This window comes from Pogona vitticeps, chromosome 3 (genome assembly GCF_051106095.1).
Source record: "Pogona vitticeps strain Pit_001003342236 chromosome 3, PviZW2.1, whole genome shotgun sequence".
NCBI classification, from domain to species: Eukaryota; Metazoa; Chordata; class Lepidosauria; order Squamata; family Agamidae; genus Pogona; species Pogona vitticeps.
Genome location: NC_135785.1, coordinates 46,172,829 through 46,193,496, shown reverse-complemented (window position 1 = coordinate 46,193,496; position 20,668 = coordinate 46,172,829). Strand labels below are relative to the sequence as shown.

Below are 20,668 nucleotides of genomic sequence, written 5' to 3'. Positions count from 1 at the left end.
CTATCTTCAATTGTGTTGATAATATTGCTTCCTGTGCATTTGGCAAGGTAGAGTACAAAATTTGTCAGAACTCCCTGGGAACTCAAACTTGTTATGACCCTAGAGAAAACCCCGAGAGAATTTGGATTGAATTCCGTGTTACAGTAATTAGTAATGGAGGCTGGACTAGAATTAAATGTGGTGGAATAGGCTGGGTTCAGCACCACATGGTATGGAGAATAGCAGCAAGTGCAGTTTAGAAACTCACCTGTTTGTTTCTGTATGAAACTGTGTGAAGTTAGCCACCTGATCTACCACGCCCTGCAAGCCTCAGGAAGGTGCCTGTAAAGTTCGATTGTACCTGGGGCTCCTATGAAAATTGTCCAAGTGAAAGACACCTCAGGTTGGTTTGGGGGGGGGGGGAAATTTTCATAATTGTGAATAAGTCAAAAGAAATTATAAAAAGAAAAACGGGGGAATTGATAGAAGTAAATGTTTTGACTTATTCAATTAAGGCAATTGCCTCATAAAAGATTGTTCTTACTTGAAAAAGAAAAACAAGTTGTTTGGTGTGTGTGTGTATTCAGAAGAGATTAGCCAGCCTTGTAAAAACAGGCTGGACCCCCCCTTCTCCTTGCTTCCTTTCTTCATAGCTCAAGGCTAAAAGCTAGATAAGCATGGAATGTTGAGACAAAGGGCCAATTTAGGGAAAGTGAATTGTTCTGCGCATGTCTAAAATGTGTTTTCACTAATCCAATGAATTGTTGCTAACTAACTTAATGACCTCAAAGGCCCACCCCTCTCGCCCTGAGGGGACAGCTATAAGATTGTACCAACTCCTTTGTTCTTTGAAGAAATCCTAATCACCCACAATTAAGGTGAAATTGGTTTTTCTTCCCGCCAACTGCAGTGGCGTATTGTTTTTGTTTTTCCTTCTCATGTAAATAAAATGAACTTCAATAGAAAAGCCTTCGTGTCTCAGTCTTCTGTTTAAGGTAAATTGTTTAGTATAACATATACATTATCACATATTATCTGTACTTAAACATATCACTAAGTTAAAGACTTTTGTATCTGTTAGTTGCCTATATAATTCCAACTAGAATTATTCAACTGTTTTGTATTAAAATTATCACATTTGGCTTTCAGGTTATAGAACGGATCCAGTTATATATATGGTCCCATTTTTCAGTTGCTTCTTGGATTGAATAGTCTTGCAAAGCTTCTGTTAATATGTGCATCTCTGCCACTTCCATAATCTTTTCCACAAGTTCTTGACAATTTGGTATTTTGGTTTTCTTCCATTTCTGTGCATATAGTATTCTGGCCGCAGTTATTATATGTATCACCAAATGGCTCTCTCTCCTATCCAACTCTCTGGCAACGTATTTAATAATTCTGGTTTAAATAGTATATTACATAGCAGAATTTTCTGTAAACATTCATGTATTAGTACTGAATATATATTGCTTTTCTACATGTCCACTACATGTGATACAAGGTCCCCTCTTGTGCCTTGACTTACGAACTTAATCCGTCCCAGAAGATGTTCTTAAATCAAAAAGTTCATAAGTTTTTAATTCACAATTTCCTTTTGGTAATTCTTTATATCCAAGCAGTCTGTTTATGGACATAAGGTTGGGTTGTATAAAAGCTTCTAATGAAGAATAATCAATTTTGTATTAATAAAGGGAAAGCAGCAAATCCCATTGCAATTCTGGAAGAGAGATGGGGCTCCAAAAGGGAAAATTGTATTGGCTGTTACTCCAAATAGTCTGGGTGTGAGGGAAGTACTATCTGTTGAGATTTTTTCCTTTTTTTTTGTTTAAATAAAAATAAACCAATTATTTTTACAGTTATACATAAAGACTGTGAAGTTGTCCACCCAGTGGGGACCGGACAGTAGACGTAACAGGCACAATGTTCCCTATTTTATTCCCATTTGATTTTTTAATCACATCTAATTTTGATCTGTACAGGTTCATAGAAATCAGTGTCCTCTTTTCCCCTTGTGTGTGTGTGTGTGTGGGGGGGGACAATGATGCGTAAGTGACCACCCTGTTTCAAATTGAGACTAGATAATTCTGTCCTGTACCCAGGTTCCAATACTGTACATGGCTATGGGCAGAAGGGTATTCATACGATGGCTCCACTATCAAACGGGATATAATCTTGAGATAATGAGAGATCTTTCTGTATTTTTCTATTTGAACCTCTGATTCAAGGACGCAAGCACTGGAAACTGAAATATCAGAACAAGAATTATTCATTTGCAAGTAAATTTCTGGTCTTGTAAAGCATACTTGCTTTCTGCTAGAATTGTGGAGGAAATGAATATTAAAATGGCACCAGATGAAACAGGTTGTCCTTTTGTTCTAGGCATGTATTTTTGCAAATACACAGATGATCTTCATTCCAGTGGAGCACAAAATGGAATTACATACCCAAACTGGTGCAAAATAGCTGCCTTTTAAATTTTTTTTTTTAAAAAACAACAACAATACAGTCTAATCCAGACAAATCCATTTCACAACTATGGCTTCTCCATGTTCCTGTAATCCTTGCTTGAGAGAAAATCATATCTAGAAAGTTTATTAGAAACATCTGTTGAAGATACTGCTAATCCTCTGTTCTGAAATAGGTGGCTGGATATAAATGAAACAGACTTCCTTGTTTTAAATGTGTAAAAAATGAGGACGAAATTAAACAGAGTCTTACTTGAAAAGCTTTTAAAAATACAGGAACATTGCTAAGATCTTGCTGCCTTGTTTGGTCTCCCTTCCTTCCTTTTTCTTTCAGGGGTGGGAGTCCTTTATTCCTGTTTTCCTTCTTGAGACTGCAGGTGGTGCAAGCAAATTATCCACTTTAATCTCAGACTTCAAAATCCACACCACGTGCCTGGATTTTACTGATTCAACATCAAGCTGTAACACATGGCATAGAAAAGAAGAGGAAATAAGTTGATTATGCAGCATGTTTCCATCCTGAAGCTGCCCCCCCTTCTGTAAATCAGCAATATCAAATTAACTTTATTTTCACATTTCTTCCTCCAGCAATCTGAATTGCCATCACCTTAAGTATATCTGCATACACTAGCAAGTATTGCTCATAGGGGAAGGAAGCAGATGATTTAGCAGAAATAGCAAGCAGGGATGTGTCTCTTGAGTGCTGAGTCATTGATTCTTCCTGCCGCCTATATAGTCTGTTCTTTATATTACTGTGGAAATTGACATCTTTAAAGATAGTCTCAAGCAGCATCCAACAACTGCATTCTACTTATTTCCAAAGCTGGAACGTGAACTAATAAAAAAAATACAATACAATAAATGTGAATTAAAGGGTAATTATTAGCATCGTACAATTCACAGATATTCTGTGGAAATTCTACTATAGTAATGAAGCTCATTGGTTTTTGTAATATTGGTTCTTGAGCAAAAGCAACAATATGAAATAACTCCAAATCACCCAAAGGAAGTTAGGGAACATTCATCTATTTTACCAATAGATTTAGTCATTCATCATGACTGATATGTACTAGATGCAAGGGAATTTCCCCCCCCTATTTTATTAAAAGTGAGAAAGGAATTGAAAAACAGTTCTCATTTCAAAGGCTGTTGTGTTAGATGCCGATCCTGTGGCTGCAGAAGCTGCAGCAGATAATTCTTGCAGGCTTCAAACAAGAGTTGGAGAGTTATTTATTTATTAATTTATTTAAATATTTTTATCCCACCTTTCTCTTTTGTAATCTCAGGATGAAACCCTGATTCTACTGAGGTTAGTACTTTAGGGCAGTCATTCTCGACAGGGGGCATATGCCCTCCGGGAGGACCTGGTACATTTGAAGGGGGCCACAGACTACAAACAATTCTTCACACACCAACTGGTTTGTTATGCGACCTATAGAATCTTGATTCAACCAATGTTTCTTTCCTATTGTGTTCATGGCTGTGGCAAAAATTTAAAATAAAAAAATGGTGGAAATGGCTGCCTTAAAGCATTGCATGACAGCAAAGGTGAAACTTATGCTTTGTGTCAGAGAAACTATCACATATTCCTTTCTTCTCAGTTTGGACATCCCCTTCTTTAACAGAAAATGGAACATGCAGATATGTCAGGGAGAGATTAATTAGCAATATGTGAACCAGAGCAGAAAAACAATCACTCTGATTGGATTTGGTTGTTGTATACCTTCTAATTGTCACATGACATAATTTGAGCCTCAGATGAGGGGGGTGTCCCGTTGTTTACCAAAGATAGTTCTTTATTTGGAGGCTCTCTATTTAATGGGCTGGAAAGCTAAGTCTGTTTTAAAGATACAGAACCATAAGAAAGGAGAGCAGAGGCCTTGACATTCTCCATCCATGTTAATGCCTGGACAGCAAATTGAGGATCAAACTGGACAACACATTTGGCTCATATTTAGAAGTCAAGAGCCTCCTCCCCACACACACACACATAATGTGATTTCTTCTCAGTCTTGAGAATCAGACTTGCAAATAAAACCCTTGTTTGTCTTCCAGTGACCAATCATAAAACAAAGCTTTGCCCACCCAGCTCAGAATAAACTCAGGTTAAACTGGGGCCACAACTCTATTAACTATTTAACTTTTAATTCCCCTTTCACAAGGGGGGCTACCATAGTGCGAAACTTATCTGAATCTGGTGTACCTTTTATCTGGACCAGACCACCCAGTGGTGGGTTTTCTGGCACTGAAGTGTGATGTCATCTGAACAGCATGCCTTCAACTGCCCAACTGTAGGAAACCCCTGAAGTCTCAGCCCACCTGAACTTCCTGACCCATAGGTGCACTGTTGCCTGGGAGAATCCCTTAAATCTCACCTCCCATTACATGAATTTATGGTCCTAAATTCAGGAATGTGGGCTGTCTGGAACCCTCCTTGGGTGCCCCTGTAACTCGCTTCCCTCTCTTACCTTTGCACTACCCATCACAGCACAGAGCTACTTGTATGCCCCATGCCCGCCACCACTGCTGAAAGTTTTGGCCCTAAGGCCCCCTGGCAGATCCCACAAGAATATGGCAAGGCCCCAGTCTGACAAATGTACTCCATCTGGTCTATATAACTTGGGCTGGCTCACTTGTATATCAGGATGCTTGACTACTGACCCCAGGCCAACCTTGATGGCTCTGCTCACTTCCCAGTTCACTTTGCTCCTTGCACAGTCAATACATCTGGGGTCACACTCAGCTCACCATACCCTTCTGGGTATTCGGCCAAACAATCCATGTCCTTGGAAACACAGCTCCAATGGCTCTCAGATCATTAATCACCTGTATAATCAGCAGCTTGGCAAACCTTAGGATCAAGTCATTTCTTCCCAGGTGAACCACCAAAATGTCAGGGGGCACATCCAGAGTACACTGGGATGCCAGTTCTCTGAACCTGTCCCAGAGCATGCCTCTCCGTCCCCTCCATTCAAGCATAGCATGACTACCCATGCCCAAATTACGAACCCATCCAGTCCTGGGGGCAAATTTGGCTGCCCAGAATATGAAACTATGTCCAACCAGTAGAACTCACATCTGGGTCAAAAGGAACTCCAAACTTTGCAGGGTAAGAAACAAATGGCAGCCCCTACTGTATAAGGGAGTTAACGCAAGTCTGAAACCTTTGCAAAGACCACCTTTCCACCCTTTTAATTTGCTCCTCACCATAGCCCAACACTGCCACCATAGATGCAGTGCCTATATGAAAAGAGTGGGTGCCAAGCTTCCAGCCCACTATGCCCACTGCTCGTAATGCCCATGAGGTAACCATTCAGAACTGGTACTTTGTCAGTGGAGACCCATTCTCGTGGCAAAACAATGTCCCAAGGGCTGCTTCCTGGGTCTGCAAGAAGGCCTGGATAGCCTGCACTGGACACAGGTCTACCCCTGAACTCCATCCCAGTGATGTCACCTGTCTCTTAAGCAATTGATTGGTCTTGGACTTCTATAGATGGATAATGACTTGGTTTTTTGGAGATAATTGCATCATCCACCTGCAAAGCTGTTCTAGACACATCTGCCCTATATGCAGTAACCAGTTCACTCACTCACAATGCACTGAAAAATGCAAGTAGCATTGCTGCTCTAAACAGCAAGACCTCATAAGGATCTTTGTAAACCTCCACCCACTTCTTATCTAATTGAACTAAAATATTTGGTGAAATTGGGATGCGCTTATCTTCCAATCTACCCCTCTCTTTGTTCCAACCCTCTATCATCTTGCTAATGCAAAAATCCTTTGTAGGATTTCTGCAATCTTAAGCCTTTGCATAAAACGCTATTGCTCAGATTCTTCCTTGAATAGGCGCTAATCCCTTGTGAGGCAGATGTATGCCAAATTGTTGGAGGTGCTCCACTGTAATGGGCCATGACCTACCTAGCCCCTCTTGCACAAAAAAGGTGAACAATTTCTTGCAGGCTGTTGCACAGTGACACCTGGTGATGGGTGCCACAGCTAAACTGCTAGCCCTATTGGCTTCAACCTGCCAAGGCTCCATATCTCCTTTGGAAGAACATCTGGTTGCACCAGAGCACCCGGCACCAATGCTCTGAACCGGTCCATCTGTTGATGGAACAGGGCATCAGTGAGAATCTTTTTTTTATCCCTGACATATGTCATGCTTGAAATACAATATTATAGTGCAGGCAATGCAGGGTAAAGGCCCTGACCAACTGCATCACCCTTGCAGATCTAGATGACAGGGAATTAACAACATGCACCACCACAAGGTTGTCACACCAAAATGTGACAGTGAAATTGGCCCAAATGTCAGCCCATAGCCATAGTGCCCTTACTCTTGGGAAGAATTCCAAAAAAGTAAGATCTCATATGATCCCTAATCACTTCTACTCCTCAGGCCATACCCTGCACATCACCTTCCTTTGAAGTAAATGCCATAACCTAACGAACCTACAGAATCTGAATTAAGCTGGAATTCTGCACCTAGGCAAACTTCATCCCACCAGAATAATACCATTAAAGTCTAGAAATTTTAACCAGACCATCAAATCATCTTTCAGTGGACAGATTCCACCAATGATGTAGCTTTGATAAACCCCTCATAGTGTCACACAACCATCTCAGGAAGGCCCTACTTGATGCATCTACCTTGCATGGGAAATTAAGTTGCCCTACCACCTCCTGAAGGTCCTTAAGCCTCACTCTGGTGCAAAGTAACATGGAATGTATTTGCTGCCTAAGGTCTTTCAACTAATTCGCTGGCAGCCTACTAAATTGCTGATTGGTTTCAGGCTCCACCCCGAAATAAATCAGGGCAGTGCATGGGCCCTCTGTTTTTTCCTCTGTCAGGGGAACACTTAGCTCCCCCACTAGTTCTTGAAAAATTTGCAATGTGAAGTCCTACATTTTGCACAAAAAAAGATGATCATTCAAATAGTGCGCCACATGAGGTATCCCTGCCCTGCACCTTGAACACCCGCTCCAGAAAGAAACTGAAGCATTCAAAAGCTGCATGAGAGATGGAGCATCCCATAGGCAATGCTCTATCCATATAGTAGAACCTGTCAAAAACAAAACCAAACAACTCAAAGTCAGCAGGATGCACGGGTAATAGATGAAATGCTGACTTAATGTCACATTTCATCATCTCCGCACCATGTCCACAGGCTCTGACCATGCACACTGCTGCATCAAAGGACATGTACCACACAGTACAAAGCTCTTGTGGAATCCTACCATTAACTGATTCACCTGCTGGGTAGGACAGGTGGTGAATCAATCTAAATTCACACAGTGGCTTCCGGGACACAATTCCCAACAGTGAAACCCTCAAACTTGGCACTGATGGGTCACTGAATAGACCCACCACTCGCCCTGCTACCACCTCCTTCCTAATTTTCTCTTGCACTACATCTTCCATTCCCTGAACTGATTTCAAATGTCCTGTCATGGTTGGTTCCCTTTTTCTTTGTACTAGGATTCTAAAGCCAAAATGGAAACCTGCACTCAAATAATTAGCAGCTACCCTTCACAGATTGCTGTCCTGTCGTGGCAAAGGGGCTTGAGTGATTCAGAGAATCTATGGGCTATGCCGTGCAGGGACACCCACGATAGACAGGTCATAGTGGAGAGTTCTGACTAAACACAATCCACCTGGAGCAGGAACTGGCAAGCCACTCCAGTATCTTTGCCAAGAAAACTTCATGGAGAGAAACAAAAGGCTAAAAGATATGATGCTGGAAGATGAGCCCCTCAGGTCGGAAGGCATCCAACATGCTACTGAGGAAGAGTGGAGGACAAGTACAAGTAGCTCCAGAGCTAATGAAGTGGTTGGGCCAAAGCTGAAAGGACGCTCAGCTCTGGACATGCCTGGAAGTGATGCTGCAAAGAAAAATATGCATAGGAACCTGGAATGTAAGATCTATGAACCTTGAGAAGCTGGATGTGGTCAAACAGGAGATGGCAACAATAAACATTGACATCCTGGGCGTCAGGGAACTAAAATGGATGGGAATGGGTAAATTTAATTCAGACGATTATCATTTCTACTGTTGTGGGCAAGAATTCCGTAGAAGAAATGGAGTAGCCCTCATAGTCAACAAAAGAATGGGATATAATCTCAAAAATGACAGAATGATTTCAATGTGAATCTGAGGCAGACCTTTCAACATCACAGTAATCCACATTTATGCACCAGCCACCGATGCTGAAGAGGCTGAAATTGACCAGTTCTATGAAGACTTACAACACCTTCTAGAATGGACACCAAATAAAGATGTTCTTTTCATTATAGAGGGCCTGGAATGCTAAAGTAGGGAGTCAAGAGATAAAAGGAACAACAGGTAAGTTTAGCCTTGGAGTTCAAAATGAAGCAGGGCAAAGGCTAATAGAGTTTTGTCAAGAGAGCAAACTGATCATCACAAACACTCTTTTCCAACAACACAAGAGGCGACTTTACACATGGACATCACCAGATGGGCAATACTGAAATCAAATTTATTATGTTATCAGCAGCCAAAGATAGAGAAGTTCTATACAGTTAGCAAAAACAAGACCTGGAGCTGACTGTGGCTCTGATCATCAGCTTCTTATAGCAAAACTGAAGCTTAAACTGAAGTAGGAAAAACCACTGGGCTAGCCTAAATCCCTTCTGGATACACAGTGGAAGTGAAGAACAGATTTAAGGAACTAGATTTGGTGGACAGAGTAAAGAACTATGGATGGAGGCTCATAACATTGTTCAGGAGGCAGCAACAAAAACCATCCCAAAGAAAAGGAAATGCAAGAAAGCAAAGTGGCTGTCCAACGAGGCCTTACAAATAGCAGAGAAGAGAAGGGAAACAAAATGCAAGGGAGATAGGGAAACTTACAGTCCAGGGGACTCTCAAGAGTCTCCTCCAGCACAACAATTCAAAAGCATCATTATTTGCTACTGAATTCTTTTTCTGAAACCTACCTGGATGTGACTTAGAGTGGACTTAAAGTGCCCCATATAATGCAGCTTCCATTATTTCATTTCCTATGCTTCCCGGACACAGTTTCTCATGCCCTTGGATGCATTTGGAACCGAATGGAAGTCATACGATGATGAAAGCCACATGAAGTTAAGTCTGGGAAAGCAAAAATGCAACTGCGAGGGGTTGTAACAGTGAAACATTTTCATTAGGGGGTTGGCTGAAAGTTTAGGGAGGGGTAGAGAATGTGTGGTCCTCCATAGGTTGCCAGCTTACAACCACATAATCCTTCGGGCTAAACTGGCCAGAACTGATCAGCATTACAGTCGAACAATATCTGGAGGGCCACACATTTCCCACTCCTTTTGTAAGGATTTCATCTAAAATAATCTAGGTATAAACCCATAAAACTCAGCATCTGAATCCCTTGATTTTTCAGGGTCCACCACATTACCTGCTTAAATGCACATGTCACTGCATTCTTGGCAAACTCATTGCCCTATCTATTTGTGTTTTCAGTCATAATCAAATAAAAACAACAACAACAACAAAACCCAATAGTGGGTTTTGTGTTTTTTTAGGCCAAAACCAATTCATAGCAAATACAGTGGGGGCTTGACTTGAGAACTTAATCCATATTGGAAGGCGGTTCTCAAGTCAAAAAGTCTGTAAGTCAAGTCTCCATTGACCTACAGTGCATTGAAAACCGATTAAACCCGTAACAGGCCGTTTTTGTTCCATTTTGGTTTTTTTCTGGTCTGTAAGTCAAATCTCAGTCTGCAAGTCAAACCTAAATTTTGCGGCCAGAGAAGTCTGTAACTCAAAAAGTCTGTAAGTCAAGCCGTCTGTAAGTCAAGGGTCCACTGTACTAACAAAAGAGCCTGGATACAGGAAATATGGGTTCTGCTACCCTCCTTCTTCCCAAAATACATCTGAAATACTTGCATATATTGTACACTACAGTTACTGCTGAAATCTGAGCTGAATCTGATGGTTCCTATAAGGCAAACCAATTGAGGAATTTCAAATGAAAACAGCAATTATGATAGGGCTCATAAAATTGGGGGTTAGTTCTGGCTTTAGCACAACATATGGTGAATTTTGTGGGAAGCTAAAAGAAGAGTAATGACACTTCTGTGGGGGGGTTGCAGATGCCTATTCATGTTAATCCCCTTAAACATTTGTTATATAGGTAACATTCACCCATCACCTGTGGAAACCAAAGAGTAGAAAAATGAGTGTATGTTACCACCAAAAATTAATGTCATGAACACTCTGCAGATGAAGACATGTTTGGGTTTAGTCAAATCAGTGCAACAGACTTTGGTGACCACAGAAAAATCTAAGTTTCCTTTAATTGTGCATGTATGGAAAGGTTTGAGAACTCCTAAAAGAATAAATGTGGGATGCTCTTTGAATTCATTGCTGGATATAAACTGCAGAAAACATTAGAACAAAGCCTGAAAACCTAACATTAAAACAAAATCCAAGCTATGACTTCTCTCTCTCTCTCTCTGTGCATCTGAAATGTGTTATCGCTTACTGATCGGATATATAAAGACTTTCATCTCTGTCTTTTACTCTGCTGGAAGGATCTTTGAAAATTCTTATGAGATAAATGAAAGAACTTCAGTAGAGAAATTAATATCTGAAAAACACATATATTTGCCACATCTTTGAGTATTTATCTATTCAAATGCCATTTGATTGCTTTGAAACTGTTTTCAGTAGCAAACTTTTGAAGAATTTAAAGAGACTCATTCTTAAATAAGGAAGATGTAGGTGGGTGGACTCAGGGCCTAAAGAAAAGGTTATCAAATTATTTTAAATGGGTGAGTAATATGATAGGAGTTAGAATGGATAGGGGGAATGCCCCACTTTCCCAGTGTCAAGGGTCAAGGTTTGGAAAGTCCTTGTTTCTGGACTATAAATCCCAATACTTCTTTGTTCTTGATATCCAAATAATTATCAGAGTTGAAGTCCAAAAAATTATTTTAAAAAGGATCTTGTTTAACCTTTGTGACAGGGCTAGGGGTTGCCATATATTTGATCTTACTTAGCCTAGTTGCCAGTTGTGTGCTTCTGCCAAAATTGGCCTGTGTACCACACACCCTGCTGCTCCCGAAATACTCTAAAAACTGAGGAATTAGAAACCCAAGGACACAGATTTTTGGCACCATGGAGCTTACAGTGGTGAGGATGAGAAGAAGAAAGTCCTGGTTCCTCTGGCACAGGATGCTGAAACTGGATACTGTCCACTAAGACCAGTCTGGGCCTTTTGTTTACAGTGATAGAAAGGAATAGGAGAATGCTAAGATGGTAGAAAGGATTGTACTATTTCACCCTTGCTTGCTGGATAGCTCAGTGAGATGGGTACCTGACTGCAAAGCAAGAAGTCAAGAGTTTGATTCCCCACTGCAACCCCTGGGAAAAGAGGCACCTGTGTAGCCTTGGGCAAGCTGCATAGTCCTAGAGCACCCTCAGAAGAAGGGAATGGTGAACTAGTTCTGAATATGCTATACCCCAAAAGTTCTTGGAATGGTCTTTGTAACTCAGAATTGACTTGGCAGCATGTAATCTTTATTACAATTATCATTATTTCACAGGGGAGGGAGGTTAACTTCTGGTGCTGTGTTTCATTTCATTAACTCACACCTCACATTTTAAAATGGAATTGCATTTTTCAGTATGATATATACTAATCTAAGTCTTCTGCTACCAATTTTCTCCTGTTCCTGACATAACCATAATATTGTTAATCATTAAGATCCCTTTTAGGAAATATTAATCCCTGCTAATAAAATATTGATCTGTACATTTTCTTGATGCCCACTAATTAGCATTTCCCAACTCTTTAAAAAAATCTGCAGCTTGGAATTCACCACAGTGGACTGTTCAAGCAGCTGCCTTTTTGTACTTAGGCTAAGGATTCAGACCTTCAGCCTTCAGACTCTGACTCTTGTTCACTTCCTGGTGATTTGGAAATCCTTCATCAGAGTCCTCTGTATCTCACTGAAATCCATACTGCCACTGTCCCTCACAACTCATGGTTCTGTGTTAAAGGCAGATGATGTTGCAGCTCTTTAACACCTTCAAATTAATAATTCTTCTTGAGCCAGTCCAGGGAGTCATCTGTTTCTTTTCTTCCATTTCCTTCATTTATAATTGGATCTGCCACAGGTGCAAATGCTGTCCTATTAAAACAGCCCTCTAAAGCAACAGACAGCAATTAGCAGCTAAAGCCATACACTAGTTAAAGCTAGATTACCTGAATTAAAACTGATCTGCATTCTAATTTTAGGCACATAATGTCAAACTAGACATTAAAGCACATATTGTACATATTCCCTGTTATTAACTATCTTTCCTGTCACAGCAGGATTTCCTCAGAATACTGCTTCAGCAATCAGACTTGCAAAGTAAACCTGAGTCTAGCATCCAATGACCGATCAGGAAGACATTAAAGGTAAGTTAAGAAAGGTGAGTAAAATAATATGTTGTAAGAAACAGATATCCTTCTCCACTTGAGGGAGCACCTCTTCTAAAAACATATTTAGCATGTCATCCAGTTTAATTTTTGGAGGCAAGAATAACTGAGGTAAGTATAGCTTAGTTTTGCAACTTGGAAGTAACTGTATAAATGACCAATTAATTCCTTTCTCCATTAATCAAGCTGAAACCAAATGATATTATGACTGTAGCTCCATGAAAGGTAGCATCAATCCTTTTGATATCCCCTTGTAACTTTTTAGCAATTGCTATAGTCATAGGGAACATGGTCCCACTTAATGGTGGACAGACAGCATCACAGAATTCAAGGACTGATTCATTTCGTATCATTTCATACTGCTGTGTCTTGTTCTGTGGCAGTCTTGAGATGGTGATGAGATTGGTTGCAAAGGCAACACATTTCTACAAAAGAAATGTGTGTAAACTGCCCCGAGTAGACTTTGTCTACGGGGGTGGGGTTAAAAAAATCTAATAAAGTAAAGTAAAGTTACAGCTTTCAGGAATTTTTGAGCAATAAGTAAATGGTAACTTGTTCCTGTTTTGAGAAATGGGGGGGGGGGATAGTTACTTTTAAAATTGATACTATAAGTCTAATTACTTTTGAGGCCCTTGGAACTACAACTGTGCCTTGAACTGTAACTTTCAGCCAGGTTCATATGCACATTATTGCATTACAGCCTGAACTTGTACAATGGTGGTGCTGTCTGAGTTGGCAGCTAGTAAGCCTATTAGGTAGGGAAATCACTAATGATGCCCCTTGTAAAGATTCCTTCCCTAGGAAACAGAAGTGGAGGCAAAATTTTACCATGCCAATGCATAGTTTCTGAGTGGATAGCTGACACTGTTGATGTCAGCATACTGGAGGTGGCTACAACCATTTGATTGCACTTTGTTGACTAAGGCATTCCCTACCTCCCTTCTGGAGTGTATAGGTATGAATGGGAGTTCACCACCTCCTTTTGCCCTACATTGAAAGTCTACATAGCTGAGCCTATACAGATTTAGGTCCTGTGGAATATGGTGGGGATTGCACCTATGTGTGTATGTCAGATTGCAGCTGCACAAGGTGATTCAATACATGTTTACTTAGAACTGAGTGCCACTGAATGAAATAGATCGTAATTGCAGGTAGGTAAACACAGATTTATGTTTAATCCTATGGACTAACTTCTACTCATCAATGCTGTATATTGTGGATAGAACTGAAAAGCAGTTTCAAAGGACATTCCATATCAAAGCAAATGTGTACAGTATACAGTTGTGTCAAGCTTAACGATTGCCTCGCTTAATGAGGAAATCGCTATACGATTAGGTTTTTGCAATCGCTTTTGCAATCGCAAAACGATGTTGTAAATGGTTTTTTTCGTTTAATGATGATCAGTTCCCTGCTTCGGGAACCGATTTTCGCTTTATGACGATCAGCAAACAGCTGATCATTGGGTTTGAAAATGGCCGCCGGCTGAAGAAAATGCCCCCCCCCCTGTTTTCTAGGATGGATTCCTCGCTTTACAGGCACTGAAAATGGCCACCCCTATGGAGGATCTTCACTGGATGAGCAAGTATTCAGCCCATTGGAACGTATTGAATGGTTTTCAATGGGTTTTTTGTTTCGTTTGACGATGTTTTCACTCTACAGCGATTTCGCTGGAACGAATTAACATCATCAAGCGAGGCACCACTGTATTGGATTTTAGAAGATGACACTTTGTACCTTCTTAGAAATGAACTGTATATCCTTATATGTACATTCTAACACTGATTTCCTCCTACAAACATGTAGGAGGAAATCAACTAGCAGAAGGAAATACTTCAATATATTAACCATTATGAACAAAAATATTTGGAAGGTGTCATATTCAGAAGCCAGAAAGTTTAAATATTAGTCAATATGAAGAAAATAAAACCTACCTAAGAATCAAACAACAGCCAGCGTTATCTGTTCCCACCTCCATTTCTTTGATTCTGCTCAGTTTTTCTTTTGAATATGGAATCTCATGTGTAGAATATGCTCATTTAGGTGTATAATAGGACCCAACTGTGCAGAAATGTCATGCGTGCAAAATCTATGCAAAGCTCTGACAACGCTGATGCCTGAATCAATTTAAAGAAGATGCTCCATCAAATAGGATAAAGCCAGATTAAGCATATACAAATGAAACTGTGTGGGGGCATGGAGCTTATCAGAATGTGTTGGCATGTGTGTGGAATATAAATGGAGGAAAAGATTGCACTGGGTCTTATATCGAAACTCATTTAACAAATACATCTGAAGAGGTCAGAGGTAAGTACAGAAATACCCAAAGTGGAGCGTTCTACTGAAAAGGTCATGAGCAAATGCAAGGCAACTGTGTCAGGCAATGCCATCTGAGCTTACACTGTACCGGGCTTTGATGGCATAGCAAGCTCACTGCACTCACAGACTCTGCAGTCTTGCAGTTTCTGTAAGACAACTATCAAGACTGCCATTATTATAGCCCATAGAAAATATCCATTACAATCTGCACAGTAGCTTCCTTGCCATTTAATATCCAGGCACGAAACAGATTGCTACATCTCCTCCTCTCCTCCCCTTCTGCCCATTTCATTGTGCTTCTGATATCTGGGTTGACAGTTTCTTCCAGCTGTTAAACTCCACTCCACTGTGCTTTATGTTAAACGAGTCCTGGTCCCACCCCAGATTCTGTATCTTCCCAGCCATTTCTGGTCATGTATGACAGGAGAGAGAGAGAGAGAGAGAGAGAGAGAGATTTATCTGTTAGATGTGACTGTGTTTGTCTAGAACCTAGACAAACCCTGAGCTTTCGGAGGCCTTTGCCTGAGCTTTTTACCCAGACCTTTGCAAGCATCACCCCTTTGTGATATTAATTTTGTAGCAATTTTGCATCAGCCCATAACTTGCCATCCTGAGTATTGGAATATTGGCTAGACTGGAGGTTTTATGAAGTTTTTTTTTAGTTTTATACATCTATTATCTTAATTCTGTTTGTATATTTATGTTGTTTTCATGGAAGCTGCCCAAAGTAGCAGCTTGTCGGATGGATGGATGGATGGATGGATGGATGGATGGATGGATGGATGGATGGATGGATGGATGGATGGATGGATGGATGGATGGATAGATAGATAGATAGATAGATAGATAGATAGATAGATAGATAGATAGATAGATAGATAGATAGATAGATAGATAGATAGATAGATAGATAGAATCGGAATCACGACAGAGCTTCCTATTTCTTTCCCCAACACACCTGTCAACTTTGGTGAAGACTGGATATCGGACATCCGAGTTATTCACCCACAAATTGGGTCCCCCCAGGAGAGTTTACCACATGGTGCAGAAGCCCATTCTGCCTACCAGCTGCCAATCAGCTGATCAAAAGTGATAGGCAGCCATCATCCCACACAGCCAGCCACCCCAACAGTCTACCCCCCACACCCCCTTTCTTTCCCTACCTTAGCCACCACCCCACTCCCACTGATACCCCCTTACCTTAAGAGCTGCTGCCGAGGTCTCCATCAGGCCTTTGCAGCCAACGTGTGAAAAAAGGGAGACTGGCTGCCCTTTGCAAAGACGGTGGCTGTGGCTTCATTTAGGGTAGGGAAGCTGCAGCTGCCATCTTTGCAAAGGGCAGCCTGGATTCCCTTAAGATATCCTGCCCGTGAACCAACAAACCACAAGTCAGTTTTATGGGTTTGTCGAGTTGTTTCTTAGACAGTCCAAGACTGTCTAAAAAGCAAAAAAGCTGAGTCTCCCACCCCCACAGCCTGCCCCCTGCCCCCTTCCAACTGACCCTGTCATCTCTCTACTTTTCCCACTGTTGTCCACGCCTGCTGTCTGCACCCACCATCTGCACCGCTGCCCGTGCTGCCACCACCACCACCACTGCCACTACCTTCACTACTGTCACTATTCATGCAAGTATTTTTCAATGGAGAGTTATGGCTCAAGTGCCCACAGAGAGGGCTCCGTGCGCCGGCAGTGGCACGCATGCCATAGGTTCGCCATCATTGCTCTAAGGTCTTTGAATATAAAGTTTGCTTCAATATTGCATGGAAATAAGCAAGCAAAAATTGTTACAAGGGAACAGTACCATCTGTCATATGGATTATTCAGCAACAGGGAATAGGGTTGAAGCCTGTGCTGGATGAGGTTACACTCCCTCTGAAAACACAGGTGTGCAACTTGGTGGGGGTTCTGAATTCATCTCTGAGCCTAGATGCCCAGGTTTCAGCGGTGGCCAGGAGTATCTTTGCACATTAAAACTAGTGCACCACTGCAGCTGTTTCTTGAGAGGGCTGATCGGCCACAGTGACACATGCCTTAGTTACATCTCAGTTGGATTACTGTAACATGCTCTATGTGGGGCTGTCTTTGGAAAGTGTTTGGAAACTCCGTATGGTCCAAAATGCAGCAGCCAGACTACTGACTGGGGCTAGTTACAGAGATCATGTGACTGACCCCCACCCCTGTTACAGCAGCTCCATTGGCTGCTGATCTGTTTCCAGGCACAATTCAAAATGCTGGTCTTAACCTATAAAGCTCTAAGCAGCTTGGATCCAAGCTATCCCTCTGTGAAGCTGCCCAGGCTTTAAGATCATCAGGGAGGCCTTTTTCTCAGTCTTGCCACCCTCATAGGTGTGCTTGATGGGGATGCAGGACAGGGCCTTCTCTGATGTTGCTCCCATAATCTGGAACTCCCTCCCATGGGAAGCTAGGCTGGCCCCATCATTGCTCTCTGTCCGCAAGCAGGCAAAGACCTTCCTTCAGGTCTGAGAGGGCATTTTAAATGATTTGTTGTGCTCTGTTTTTTATGTGTTTTAGTATTTATTTAATTACTGTTTTAATGTATATTTGTTTAATTCTTTTTAAGTATTTGTATATCTATTGTTTTTAGCTTCTACATATTGCCTTTTTAATGATGTAATCTCCCTTGGGTTCTTTTTAAGGAAAGAAGTGGGATAAAAACATTTTAAATAAATGAAATAAAATAAAAAATTCCATGAGCAGAAGTGAGCAATGCCTAGATGCTTAACCTCCAAAAAATCCACATGGGTAATCAGTTCTTAAATGTGAGTGGCTGTGGTAACCAATGTACAAAGAAAATATGATATAGAAATAATCATTTTTGAATTAATTATGTGTGCAAGTTCATATAAAGGAGGACACAGATCCATTTCTCCCCCAAGAGAAGATGAAGAACTGTCGCCACAAGCTGGAATTAGGTGAGTTGCCAGAACTCATAAACTCTTTGGTCCCTTTTAAATAAATAAAAATAGATAAACAACAAAAGCCAAAAATTATTTATCACTAGACAGTATGTAATACTGCAACATTTTTATTGGTATTGAAAATCACTTTAGAAGCACATCCATTTACGGATAGGATATTTTGTATGTGAATAAGAGCAAGATCAGATCATCTTTAAAGTTACAACCCAATACAGACTTACCGGTGAGTAAGTTCCATTGAACTCAGTGGGAGAGTATACTATCAAACTGTTAAGAAACATAAATGTGGAAATATTCTGGAAATAGTCACAAACAAGACAACAGTGTAAAAATAGAAAGCATTTTCTCCCTTAATGAGGTGTGACAGCTCTCACTAATGTATTCCACTTGTAGGCTGAATTACATTTATTGTTAAATATATTGAGGGCTGAGAACATTCAAACCGATATAGCTGGTAGATAGGAAATATAATTCAAATTAAGTCTAGCCAAAATGGGCATGTATTTATTATTTCTTTGAAACAAAGTGTAATTAGTCACAAAGAGATACTGTTGTTTGAGTAGGTGTTGCAGCTGTATTGAAATGGCTTGAGTTATACTCCATTTCAAGAAGACATGGATTTGTCTATGAACTACAATGAGGAATGCTATGAAAGTTAGTGATCATGGAAAAATGGTTCTGTAATATGGTCAATAAGTATACGGGCATTCTTCCCCCTCACTAGAGAAACACAGTGCAAACCCACCAGCTTCTTAATTTTCAACTCTCCAGTTTTTCAATATTCTTTCTGCAAGACTAAATTATTTTCAGTATTTCTTTGCAAAATCTTGCTTCTCCAAAAAGAAGAAAAGGAAGGGGAAAGATGGGATGCTTAATTCTGCATCATAAATAAGATTCTGTACAAGATGCACTTGTACAGAAGCCTTTTAGATGTATATACCCCAATCTAATATAAGAAAAATTATTCAAAATAATGCACACCTCACAGTTTATTTTATTCTATTTATTAAATTTATATTCCACCCATTTAGACCAAATCTGCACTACTCAGTTAGTGTAGGAACTCTGTAGTCACCACCAAGGAAATTCACTTTGTCCCTGAGAGACAGAGCGGCCTTCCCAAAGCTGGTGCCTTCAAGATCTATTGGACAGTAACGCTCATCATCTTGAGCTAGTGAGGGGAAGAAGCATAATTAGTAATAATGGCCATGTTGTCAGGGCATAATGGAAATTTTAGTCTGGTCATCTGCAGAGCAATGGGTTGAAGAAGCTCATATATCAACAACATGATCACTTTGATTGATTTTATTTCTCTGCCACCCTTCTTCAATAAAGGAAATAAAGGCGGCTTACAATAATGAAGTAAAAATAATACTGAAAAGGATGGTAAATTGACAATTAAGAAACAATTAAACACAGGGTAATATATATAAAAAGGTAATAATAAAAACCAAATCAAAAGCACACTTGAAAGATTATAATTAGCATCTTGTGGACGGTCTATTTCTGATGGCCAATGTGACTTTAAAAGCATATATAAATCACACCACCTTTCTGCACATACTCATTCCAGTAGTGGTGAAAATTCAGTCTCTCTTATGTGTAGGCTGCATCTGTAAAGAGCAAATATGAGATGGGGGCATGCTAGCTCTGATACTCAGTGCAATGTAGTGGATAGAGTTATGTACCAGGACTTAGAAGGACTGAATTTGAATCCTCCTCAGCTATGAAAACTCACTGGGGGTGAGGAACTGGTATAACTATTTGTGACAGAACCCTCACCAGTTATAACTAGCAATAGCAGAGAGAAGGTGATTGGCTGGAAGAAGGCAGGAGATGATCCAACTGAGGAGAGTGTACAGAAGGTGAAGTGAAGGAGAGCTGAAGAGAATGAGAGAGAGGTTAATTGTATATTGAGGAGGGAGGTCATATTTTAAGAGTGGGCTAGAACTTGAGAGTTATTTTTTATCTGGGAGAGGAAATTGTATGTTTGAGAGATGTCCTGTAACTCAGTATAACCTTACGTAAGTTGCACTCAGTTTAGTTTTACCAGTTGCTATGTTATAATAAAGATAATATTTTATGTTTCATTCCTAAAACACTTGGGCGCATGTGTTTTGGGGTGAAGGTAAGAATCTTAAAAGTAAAAGCAGTTTAAATGTGATTAGCCTGGGTGAAGGCTGGTTATACTCTTCCTTAAATATCTCATTTACCTTGAAAGCCCAATTAGGGTCCTTATAAGTCATTTATGATTTGATGGCCCATAGCAACAACAAATGCTAGTTTTACCCTCACTATTACTCTTGCCATATCCTAAATATACAGGATTACTTTCCTCCATAGAGGCTCTTATTGAGGTTTTTTGAACCCAGGAGGATCTGATACTAAAATCTTGAAGAAAACTTGCATAGAGGTGCATCTCCTCTGCAGAGAGTCCCAAAATGGTCATGAGAACAGTAAGAAAGGAAAATCTGCTCCTTCTCATCACTCCTGAAGTGCTCCTTGTGTGACATCTGAAGTTTTTT

General features: G+C 40.5%; 1 long non-coding RNA gene across 1 annotated transcript in view; it reads right to left on the bottom strand.

The window, feature by feature from the left end:
- Positions 1 to 1,826: 1,826 nt before the first annotated feature.
- The window catches only part of LOC144587857 (uncharacterized), a 44,703-nt gene continuing 25,861 nt past the window's right edge, over positions 1,827 to 20,668 (bottom strand). Inside the window, exon 2 of the long non-coding RNA XR_013543041.1 lies at positions 1,827 to 2,903. This is a non-coding gene — a long non-coding RNA (uncharacterized LOC144587857). The remainder of the gene's footprint in view (positions 2,904 to 20,668) is intronic.